Raw genomic sequence first — 10067 nt, 5'->3', positions numbered from 1 at the left:
GCAATTTCATCAAGGTCCATTTGTTTTAGGTCTTGTAAATTTTTGCTGGTAAAGATTGTTGGATGTAAAATCAGATTTGATGTTTCAGCTGATATATTTTTCTGAATTTTATCTGTTTGCTGTTGATCATAAATGGTACTTGTGTCTATGTTTGTGTTCGAAAATTCCTCTTTCAAAGTGAGGAAATTATTAATTTGTGTGTCATTTTCAAACACCTGCCAATTTTTGACATTGTCTGGAACAACAGGTTTGTGTTTAATCTCAGCAGTAAAGTAATGGTTGGGCTCAAATGGTAGCTTACAAGTGCTGGAAAATGTTGCCAAACTGTGAGCATGTAAATTGTGGTTTCTCGGAATTTTGGTTAGCTGAAATTCTAAGAAGGTGTTGAGTATTTCAATTGCTACCCCTCTGTAAGCTCTCAGCTTGAGATCATTTGTAACAAAGTTCCCCTTCATCTGTTGGATAATCAAATCTGAGTCCCCTAGAATTGAAACTTTAGTTGCCCCTAGACTTCTAGTCAATTTGAGTCCCAGCAAAAGGGCCTCATATTCGGCCATATTGTTCATACATCTAAAATTCAGCCTATATGCATGTCCTTGAGCATGGTCATTTTGCATGTTGTGTATCCAAATCCCTGCCCGTGCTCCTAGTTTATTCACTGACCCATCAAACTCTAAGTACCACAAGGTTTCTTGATTACCACTAGGATGAGGAGTCTTGGAAACTGTCTTAATGGGCAGATTTGGATTTTGTAACTCATATGGTTTGCCTTGTGTATTCGTTTCATCAATTACTTCAACGATTTTTAGATCTTGAGCAGTGGATTCTTAATTAATGCTTCTTGCTTGTGTTGATTGTAGAAGTTTGTGATCAGTTTTGGGAGACATTTCAACATTGTACAAGATAAACGAATCCATCTCAGAATGCATGGAATAGATGGGGAAGTTTTGGGGTTTCTCTTGACTGCTGACCACGTACTTCATCAATTCTCCTGGTATAATCTCTTTGACTGGCCAAAGACTAAAATGGTGGCATAGGACATGTCTAGCTGCAAAGATCCTTGGAGTTTTGCACCCCATGATCTGGACAAAAGCATTCCATACTTTGGTGGGATATCAGCTACCACTACATCCATTAAAATAGTCTTGGCAGGGTGTTGTACCAGGGATACACACAAATCTTTTATAAGGCCTAGACACTTGACCTAGCTAGAATCAAATGAAAACAAGTCTTTATATGGCCGTGTGATATCTAGGTCCAATGTTTCCATCACAGATTTCGGCATCAGATTATGGGAAGCTACCGAATCAAACATTGCATTATGTAGCACTTTATCATGAATGTTTAAGCTTACATAGAATGGAGGAACTCCTCCATCTACTGTTTTACCATTTACCTCAGGACCAAAAATCATTTCTGGTTGGTCATCTAAAACATTCACTGCATCTCTATTCTCTGATATTTGGAGTGACCTGCTGATTTGTTCTCTAAATACCTCATGTTTAGCCAATTCGGATAGTGGAATGGCTATTTTCAGTTTTCCTATTTCAGTTTCTAGGTTGAAAGGTTTTTCCACTTGAATTTTTGTATTCCGGGCAGCAAGGTTTTCCTTTTCTGCTGTGTTTTCAATGATCTTTTCTTCATCATGAGTGCTGTTATGAATTAAATCTGCTTTGAAATTGTTTTCAAGAGAGCTGTTTACATTTTCCTTTGGAGGAAAGGAGGTGGATGGTTGATTGTTTGAGGGCTGTAAGTCTGATATGTCCTCAACCGTGGGTTCTTTTGGGTTGAGGTCTGTTTTAGCAGGGAGTTCTATCAGGGCAGTTTTATCCTTTGATTTTTTTGGTTGCTTGGTATCTTTCAGCTTGCTAGGTTCAGGCACATCCACCGTTCTGCTTCTCAATTTGTATTGTTTATGGACTTCATAGACAGCTGCATCATACCCCTATCTGAAATCATATGATTCTCCGGATTTGGTTTGGAATTGGTTGAAATTATGAGCCTCTTGGTCATGTTGTGTTAAAAAGATTTGTTGTTCACTGTTTAGACCCATTAGGTTGATTTGAGTATCCTCTATTGGCTCACTAGAGGTTGAGGCTTCGGCATAGTTCTCTTGAAATGGGGGTCTGATAATCTGATCAGGGCCAGCCTTCCCGATGTTAGGATTTTGATTTTTTCTAAAGTTTGGATTTCTAGTGGTGTTACTTGGTTGACCTTCCCAAGAAGATTTTATTTCAATGGTTTCCACTCTATCACCCAGTCTATCCATTCCTTTGATGATTGCATCTAGTTTTTGCTCAAATGCTGAAGGCTCTTCTTTAAAGGGAGTCCTTCTTTTAGCTCTAGCTCGGGCTCTTTTAGAGATCAGATTTGCCTCTACACTAACAGCTATGCTTTGCATGTCTTCTAAACTTGGAGGAGCTCTTTCCCTTAGTTGATATGCCATATCAGAATCAAATCCATCAAGGAATTTGATCAGGGCTAAGTCAGGTGGAGGTCTAAGGTTTTGAGGGATAGCATTGTACACGTTATTGAATCTAGCACAATAGTCTTGGACAGTTTCTTGTGGGCCCCTTTTTAAACTCTCATATTCTGATAGGATATGCAATGGGTCCTTCTTCTTTTCCCATCTGTTCAAAAAGGCTTGTTAAAGGGCATCCGGATCAACAATTGTGTTTGCACCAAGAGTCCTAAACCAGGTCCTTACATCATCGGTTAAGCTTTGGACAAAAGTTTTCATTCTGACATCATTATCATCAATTTCATAGTTCTCAAAATAGTCCATCATTTTCTTAGTGTGTTGTTGGGCTGTATAGGAGCTAGTACCATCAAAATATGTAATTTTTCTTTGATAATATTGAGGAATAGCCCCTAGATTTCCAAGCAACTGCAGAGGAGCATATCGGTTTGCCATATTTACAGGTATAAATGGGACAGTTGGAAGCACAGGGATAACAGTTGAGATAAACGGAGTGGATGGAGGAGTGGAAAAGGTGCTTTGAAGTGATGATGGTAAAGTAGAAGAAGCTGCAGCAGCAGTAGAAAGGACTGCTGCTTTTCTAGGAGGAGATTGGGTCAAATTTTGTTGAAGTATATCAAGATTTAAATCAGCAGAATTTTCTAAACTTTCTTGTCTTTTAAGGCTTTTAGAGATCAAATTAGGGTTTTCAAAAATAGCTAGAGGATTAGGATCTAGATTTGATCTAGTGTAACGAGTTTTCTTCCTTGGAGCCAGCTTCTAAGTTTGTTTTTGGTATTTTCTGGAAATATTTGAAGGACACTGTTTTTGACAATATTTTTCTAGGAAAGTATGAATTGTGAAAGTCTTGAATTTTGCTAAAGATCTTTTGCAAATAAGAGGAATTTTGATCAAATTTTTAAGACAGTTGTATAAAGCCTAATGCTAGACTGGAGATTGACTGAAGCAGCTTTTATTTACTCCTGTAAATGCACAGAAAAAAAGAGTTTCAAAGGCTACTTGGCTAACTTTAGGCTCCATCTGTAGCTTTAGAAAATAGATAGCAGTAACAAACACAGTCATTAGATCCCCAGTGGAGTCGCCAATGATGTTATCACTCAGGTTGTTCCCCAAAAGATCTAAGAAAAGGGAATACGACCGAGGTAACCACTAAACAATCTTTTAGCTGCAGATTCTAGCCAATCTGCAACCAGAGAGGGCTCTCTCTGTATGATTTAGCTTTGTTTTGCTATATGTTAGGCTAGTTATGAAGCACAAGTATTTGTTTGGTGTTTGGAAAGTGACATTCAATAGAACAGGGCTGCAAAATAAGACAAGTTCAGACCATTGGGTTAATGGAGTCAAATGAAAATAAACTTCTGGGTGTGGTTTCTTTGGCAAGAGGAGGAACTACAGAGCAAGATAATTAACTATGGAACAAATTTCAAGCTGGAATAAGATGAAATGGAGTTGGGGAATGAAAGGCAGTTAAGAATCTTTCATTATGCTAACAGAGGGAAAGTGTGTAAATATTACCAAGGAGCAGTTAAGAATTCCTTAATTATATTCAGGGTGTAAGAACCAGGGAGACAGGAGCAGTCAAGAATTCCTGCCTATGCTAGTCTTGAAGAAAACGTAAAAAATTGACAGGAATTGAACACAGGGTACAACAAAGTAAATTCTGGGCTATCCTTTTTTCCTGCAATTAAAACATGATATATAGATGATATATAAAACACATGAACAGTAAAACAAGAGTTAAAAAGACTTATTGATCCATGAGGTAATACGAGAATTCTGTAACATATTCTTCTGCCATTAATTCCACAACCAACAAGTTCATCAGCAAATCATTCCAGCAATCTTTATTCAGAATAATTCTCAAAATTTACAGTGCAAGTCCAGAATGATATTCACCAACCAACCCCCAATACATCTCTAGGGGAGGTATTTATACAAAAAGAGTTACAAAATATCTCATAGAGAAAATATCAAGCAATAAATTTATCCATCTACTTCTTCAAAGGCAATAAATGACATTGAAAACAGAGCGCAATGAATGTAGGAGTAACTTCCGCTGTACTAGCTACCTTAGGTGGTCTGCTATACTTGACTTTTTGACTCAACAAGTCGGCTGGTAGCTGTCTCTTCAATTTGCATTCCTGTGTTGTTGTCACGGCCCTGCCATATGTGCCTGATTTTGCTTTAATACGTTTTGGCATGAATTCCTTTCTCTGTTATTTTAATTTTTCTGATAGGTGGCATGTGCATTGAATTTGATTTAATGCAGATGATCAAAAGAAAGAGAACCAAAACTACCTTGGTAAAACCTCTAACATGCCTTGCCACCATTGGTCTGTTGGCAACTGGTGTCTCTGTAGTTTTATCAATATTTCATCAGCTTCAGTGTACCTGTAGAAATTGGGTTGTACCTCAAAAAGATGTGTTATTTCATGCTCAATATAGAACAGATTTTCCAACTTGTCATATAAGCTTTGTCCAGAGGGAGGCACTATGTCTTCTGAAGTGCTTGATGATGCTGTGATCTGATTTGCAACATATGTATTCACCCTGTGAGCATATTGTTCATGTGTCAACAACCTCTGATTGTTGGTTAACAAATTGGGTAGACCCCTTTGTTGCAAGGCTGTAAACTTTTCTGTAAAAGCATTTATTTATACCTACATTTCTTGACATTTTCTCTCCAGATTTTGTACAAAATTCTTCATAGTCAGCACCTTTTTAATTGTCAAAATTGTACTTGTTCTGTCTCCGATATCTAGAGCTGCTAGCTGCTCTCTGGTATGAGTATTTAAAAAATGAATTAGTCTATTGGCCTGTTCAGGCATGTTTCTCAATAATGCTCTGGCCTTTTGGATCTCCACTCGGGCTATTTCTATCAGTTCAATTTTCTCATGGATTGTTTGAATTGATCTCCATTGATCATTGATGGATTGGCCAATTTTAGTCCACAAACTTGTCTTGATTTCTGACAGAGTTTTATGAAGAGTAAGCTCTTTTCCCAAGGATTTTACCTTATTTTCCAAGGCCTTTACCTCTCTTGTTTTCTCAGCCACAATTATTTTTGATTTATCATAGCTTACCTCTAACTTGGCCAGTTTTTCTTTGGCTTCCTTTAGCTTTGCATTTGGAGTTCTAAGGCCTTTATTTCCTCCATCATCTTTTCCATGCTCACGCTGGTATCTGGCACTATTGTTGTTATCGTTGCTGAAGTATCTGTGGCTGCTGTACCTATTGTCGATGCTGGGGCAGTGGGAGGGACTGATGTTGTTGCTGTATAAGGAGTAGTTGTAGCTATTGGGGCTGTTTGAGCTGGGTGAGAGGCCAACTCTCCTTGTTTTTCCTGCAATGCTTTCTCCAAAGCCTGCTCTGTTTCACTTAGCCTTTGATTCATTTTTATTAACAGCTCCATCATATCTTCTTCTTATTTTTCTTTCACCATCTCTGTGGCCTGCGGATGCATAACAACTGGCAGTTTTAACTGTTTCTTGAGGGCAACTATGTCATCCTCCTTTTTCTTTATCAGTGCTTTTATTGCTTTAGGGTCCTTGGGATTATGTCCCAGCTCAATGATGATTTCTTCTAAAGACTTTATCCTGTTGTCCTTGGCCAGAGAGGATACCTTTTCCAACTCTAATTGAGCGGATGTATTGTTTAGTGAATTCTGCAGTTGTTGAGCTAGTATGGATTTATATGCTAAAGTGGAATAAACCATTTCACTGATTTGCTTGTGCAGCTCAACCTCGTCCAAAGGGTGAATGTATTTGGCAAGAGCTTCCAGGTTTTTTCTGATATAATCGGTAGTTGAATGTGGCTGCTGCACTGTGGGCTTGAAATCTCAAGATCAATTTCCCTTCCTTGATATCATATGCAGACATCAATCTCTGCTGTTTGGCAGGAGTCATTTTGAGGAACTGATCGTAAAGCTGCATTCTTATTGGCTCATTTTGTGCCTTGATCTCCATGAATGGCCTCTTAATATCAGAACTTTGTTTGCTTTGTGGCCGTGCTGATGAAATTTCCATAATAGGCTGTTTTCCAAATTGTTGTCCATGAGAACTGGTAGGTGATTCTGTCCCTAGGGAAATTAATGGGCCGGCTGCCCTTTCACTTCTTGGACTTTCAATGATCTCTTCAACAACTTCCTCTTCAGGTATAGGATCCACTCTTTGCCTCTTTGCTTCTGTCTGTTCTGTTGGCCCACTTATTGGTGTGTCCTCTTCCCGGTCCCTTTTTCTGCCCTTCTCCTCATTGAGAGGAGTCTGCAATGCTGGTATCTCTGGTGCATGGGTTTGGGCAGGAGGAATTTGCCCTTGGCCTTGCTGCTGTGATGATGTAGGCTGATCTGTAACGTCTTTTCATTCTGAATGCATCACTTCTGTTATCACTCAAGAAAAAATATTTTAAATTCTGAACATCAATTTTTTTAAATTTGTCAAAGGGTTGGTGTCAGCTTTGGGTCTAGTCTTTTCATCTTGTTTTAGAGCCTTGTTAGTATGTCAAATGGGATCAATTCTCTGTTTTAGTCTATCATTGGTCTCATATCTCACATGAATATCATATGTCGAAACTCATTTCAAAGTTCATAGCGCAGAAACCCGGTCTAGGTGATTTCGTAGCGCAAAACACCGATTTTGCACTAACTGCGCTACGAAATCGGGAATTCGTGTTGATCCATAGCAAATCTCACCCCAGCTGTCATATTTACCAAAATCCGCTGTGTTTACATCAACAGTTGTCAGCTTATACACTTTCCCCTGTCGAATTCAGCTGTGATTCGGTGGTTTTTGTCCAGTCTAGCGTTTGTTCCCTCGACGGACTGCTAGCCGCCTTCACTTGCAGCCATGTATGCTCCTGTTCTCGTTTTGAATGACGTTATAAAGTGGGAGACTGGAAATAGGGTGTGCCATGCAAATATTCAAGCATCAAAGGCTGTTGCAGATATTATTCGAACCACATTAGGTCCCTGTTCTATGATGAAGATGCTACTTGATGTAGGAGGAGGCATCGTGGTTACAAATGTTGCAGGCATATCGTTTCAATGCTGAGCCAGAGATAGTTCTGTTAGGGGTAAGATGTTCTGTTGCTGCCCAAAATCTCAACAAATCCCAGTTGCTCCAGATCAGAGACGCCATTTTCCGATCTTTTACTTCCTCCCGAACACAAGCTCACAAAGTATTTTCTTCTCTGGAAATCAGTAAAGTAGCAGAGCATGGCGTCTACTGGCGATAGATTACACAAGGCAAGTCCCAACATACTCAGGGCGGGTTTCATGTTCGCCCTTTTCACAGCCATTTTTGCAGGTTTTGCGTCATCTCCTGCAATGGGCTCTACGAAGATCAAGTCGGGGTCATAGACTGGCATCAGCAGTACATAGGCAAAGTAAAGCATGCAGTTTTCCATAGCCAGAAATCAGGGAGGAAGCGTGTTATAGTGGCCACTGAAGAAAATGTGATTGCATCTCTTAATCTACGTAGAGGCGAGATATTTTGAAGACACGTGCTGGCAGAAACAGATGTCGTGGATGAAATTGACATTGCCCTTGGAAAATATGTCATTACTTTGTCCAGTTCAGGAAGTGTTCTAAGAGCTTGGAACCTTCCGGATGGTCAGTTGGTATGGGAATCATTTTTGGAGGGCTCAAATTCTTCTAAGAGCCTTTTATCTGTACCGGCGGATTTAAAAAATGACAAGGAGAATGCTATTCTTGTTTATGGTAGAGGTTGGATAAATGCCGTGTCAGGCATTGATGGAGAACTACTTTGGCGAACATACTTTTCTATTGGAAGTGAGCAAACTGAAGTCAGCGTTGAAAGGATTGTTTTATCTCCTGATAGAGAAAGCATTTATGCAATAGGTTTTATTGGGAAATCAAGTGTGGCTGTTTGGGTAGTGAATCCTGGGAATGGGAAAATAATGAAACATGAAGTGGCAACCTATGATGGAGGCCTATCACTAGACAAGCTAATTGTGACAAAGGATACATTGGTTGCTTTGGATTCTGCAAGATCAACTATTATTACAAGTGGCATTACAAATGGAGAGCTGTCACTACATAAGACAACTCTTTCTAGTCTTTTTGAAGACTTTTCATCTGAGGCAGAACTCCTTCCATTAAAATTTGTAGGTGCTTTTGCATTAAAAGTTGCTTCACATATATTACTAATAAAAGTTGGAAATACTTGTAGTGAGCTTTATTTACTTGAGAAAGTAAGTGAACCGGCTATTATTAGCGATGGCCTACTGTTATCACCAGAGCAGCAAGCATTTGCAGTGGTGCAACACCTAGACAAGAACAGGGTTTCTTTGACTGTCATGCTGGATGATGGTCAAAAGAATGAAATTTTGAGGGAGATTGTTGAACTAGATCCTCAAAGGGGTATCTTACAAAAGGTTTTTATAAATAACTATCTGCGTGTAGATATGTCTCATGGATTTAGGGCCTTGGTAACCGCAGAAGACCATTCTCTTGCATTATTGCAACAAGGTGAAATCGTTTGGAGCAGATTCAAAATACGACACTCATTCCAATGCTGAATTTATCTCAATTCTTAGGTTCTTCAAAAATATTTCAAACAACTGAGTATGCCCCTAGTGGTACTTAGCCAACAAGTTCTTGATGCTGATTACTTTCATTTCCAGATCATGCATATCTCTTATCAGATAAGAGAAGTAGATGAGGACCAGGGACCATTAAAGATACAGTAGAATATATTAGACATATTACAAGACTGTGTTATGGACAGTGGTAATGTTTTGTTCGCTGGTCTCTCAGCGCTCCTATGCACTTTCAAAATGTAACTTTGATTCAATTTTATACCTTGGAGCAGAGAACAATTTCAACCTTTTTGCAGTGAGGAAAAATAGCGATGCTGCAACTGATGAAGAGAGAGGAAAATTGGAAGTTGTAGGTGAATACCACTTAGGAGAGTTTGTTATATCTTATCAGGCATGGATATCTTGTTATACGACTGCCAGATTCAGAATCTAACCAGATTCCTATAGTTATATTTGGAACAGTCAATGGTGTTATTGGTGTCATTGCATCTCTTCCTCAGGAGCAATATCCGTTTCTTGAAAAGTTGTAAGCAAATCTTGTCAAGGTGATCAGGGGAGTAAGGGGCTTAAACCATGAACAGTGGCAATCATTTAGCTATGAAAGGAAGACTGCTACGAAACTGCTGTAGCTGCATGTTACACTTCAGTTGATCAATTATGATTGACAAAGCGGCAAATCTTTTTGAAAGGTTTTGTCATCACACATGTACATCTGAAAGGCTTACAGCACATGAAGGACGTGGCACTCCAATAGATTGTTGACTAATTCAAGAAGATCAACATGGTTAATTATTTCCAAATATCTTTGAGGAAACCAAAAGCATAAAAACAGGGGCAGTTTCCTATTTCTCAGCGACAGTGAAGAGATAAGACAGTAAGGGCCAACAAGGAGCTTTAAACATCCATCAAGGCTAAAGCTGAAGGAAACCACTTGTCAGAGAATGAATCTTGATTGTAATAAATGCTATGTTCAGCATGATGTAGAATTAGAATCCTAATTGTTTTAGGTTTCTAGAGTTGTCAATTAGTA

At 39.0% G+C, this 10067-nt stretch overlaps 1 pseudogene; it reads left to right on the top strand.

Moving 5' to 3' along the window:
- Nucleotides 1-5646: 5646 nt before the first annotated feature.
- Nucleotides 5647-9016, top strand: LOC149221656 (uncharacterized; annotated as a pseudogene).
- The last annotated feature ends 1051 nt before the right edge of the window (nt 9017-10067 follow it).

Source organism: Pinus tabuliformis, chromosome Q (genome assembly GCF_031772625.1).
Source record: "Pinus tabuliformis cultivar Carrire ecotype Pingquan chromosome Q, CPIR1, whole genome shotgun sequence".
Lineage (NCBI taxonomy): Eukaryota > Viridiplantae > Streptophyta > Pinopsida > Pinales > Pinaceae > Pinus > Pinus tabuliformis.
Note: the sequence above shows the minus strand (reverse complement) of the source record. Positions and strands in the feature narration are given on the sequence as shown.